The sequence below is a fragment of the Coenobita brevimanus genome, chromosome 1 (assembly GCF_032717465.1).
Source record: "Coenobita brevimanus isolate Jiangsu-jjx chromosome 1, ASM3271746v2, whole genome shotgun sequence".
NCBI lineage: Eukaryota > Metazoa > Arthropoda > Malacostraca > Decapoda > Coenobitidae > Coenobita > Coenobita brevimanus.
Window position 1 is genome coordinate 26,540,784 of NC_136954.1, and position 2,454 is coordinate 26,543,237.

The window sequence follows — 2,454 nt, forward strand, 5'->3', positions numbered from 1 at the left end:
TTACAAAAGCTTAGTGATGCTGGATTAAAAATTAAACTTTCTAAATGCAAATTTTGCTTTAAGGAAATAAATTTCTTAGGCCACAAATTAAGTTCTGATGGTATTCACACCACTGATGACAAAATACAGGCAGTGAGAGATTTTCCTGAACCCACTACGACTGACGAAGTTAGACAATTTTTAGGTCTGGCTGGGTACTATAGGTCCTTCGTACCACAGTTCTCTCATATAGCCTTCCCTCTATTCCAACTACTCAAAAAAGATGCTGTATTCCAATGGGAAGAAGAACAAAAAGGGCATTTAACAATCTAAAAATTAAACTAACGAATGCACCTTGTTTAGCATATCCAGATTACACGAAATCATTTCTTATTTGTACAGACGCATCAGTTAAAGGATTAGGGGCTGTACTGATGCAGGAAGATAAAAGAGGAAAGAATCAACCAATTGCATTTGCCAGCAGACAAACAAGAGGTGCGGAGAAAAATTATAGCACTACAGACTTAGAGGCACTTGCAGTGATTTTTGCATTACAAAAGTTTCGAGATTTGGTATATGGTTACGAAATCCACTTATTCACCGACCATAAACCACTGGTGGGTATGTTTAAAGAAAAACTCCTTTCTGGGAGGAGAGCAAGATGGAAATGTACAGTTGAAAACTACAATGTACAAATACATTATATACAAGGTAAAATGAATATAGTAGCGGACGCATTATCTAGGAACCCGAACACAATTCAGGTTGCGGCGTTAGATCTCAAAGGAAATATCCCAGACCACGAGGATATCGCAAAGGCACAAAGACTTGACCCAGTATGGTCAAAAGTAATATACAAGTTAGAAAGTGGAGATGACATACAATTACCCAAACTGCATGTCCCACTTGAACAATTCACAATGGTCAATAATACATTATACAAAATTAACTCTAAACAACCAAAACGCCAAAGAAATACTAACCAGTTGGTAGTACCTAATGACATGATACCCCAAGTATTACGAATGATACACGACAGCCCACATGCAGGACACCCTGGAAAGGATAAGACATTCAACCAAGCCCAGCTATTATATTACTGGCCTTCATTACGAAGAGATATACACAATCATATAGACAGATGCGAATCATGTGCGAAACACAAAGGATACCCAATCACACCTGCACCGATGGGTAATTACCCAGTACCACATCAACCATGGGACGTTGTCGCTGTTGATTTACTCAAGATGCCATTATCATACAATAATAACCTATACTTATTCGTAGCAACGGATCATTTTTCCCGTTATGTCATTTTAGCTCCAATTAAAGATAAGACAGCAGAGACAGTAGCAAAGGCAATAACAGATAATGTAATATGTCGCTTTACTACCCCAAAGGTATTAATAAGTGATAATGGAGGAGAATTTAATTCTGAGATCTTACAAGAAATATGTAAACAATACAACATTAAAAAGGTTAACGTTTTGGCCTATCACCCAGCATCGAATGGGTTGGTAGAGAGACAAAATAAAAAGGTATTAGATGTGCTACGACACATTCTCAGTGAAAATTATGCAAGCTGGGATGATTGGATTCCCAGAGTAGAGGCCTCCATTAATGGGTCTATAAATAAATCCATTGGTGACACACCACATTTCATTATATATGGCACAGATAAAAAATTACCATATGAGCTCCTAGAAGGTGACAGCATGCCTATATACAATTACGATGATTACTCTAAACTCCGTTTACGTGAATTCCAGGACATACACAAAAGAGTGCAAAAACAATTAACGATGTCCAAGGAAGAAATGACGGAGGCATTTAACAAAAAGGCAAAAGATTCACCTATCAGCTTAGGAGACATTGTTTACGGAGTCATTCATACGAGAGACAATAAATTATCCCCTAAATTTGAGGGCCCATACAGAGTAATTAACATAAAGGCAAACAAAGTTTTAATTAAGTCACTTTCAAGTGGCGAGGAAAAACAAGTTCATATTGACCATTTAAAACGAGTTTCAAGGGAATTATCACATAATTATTCAGCCTCGGATACAACCGAACAGGTGAACGTACCTCAAGAAACCAAGCAAGAACACAACAATGATTACAAAAAGAAATTAAGGTCATATACCAAACAATCGAACATAGGTGCAACTATTCCAATGAAATCTACAGTACATCATTTACGAGAATTAAATATCGATTTAAACTCCTTCTATAAATGAAATAACAGCCAACCGTAACGCACATCATCACTATCATCAACCACAGCTTTATAGGAAATTAATAGATTTTTTTTCGGTAGGTTACGATGAAGGGACTTATGCTATGGATTCTCCTATACATAGTAAGAGTATATGCGCACCTAGACCCCAAGCATATAGTACGACAAGGATGCCTCATAGCTCCAACGGCCACGACTACAATCGTCAAGGATGTCATGAGTACTGAAATAAGTCT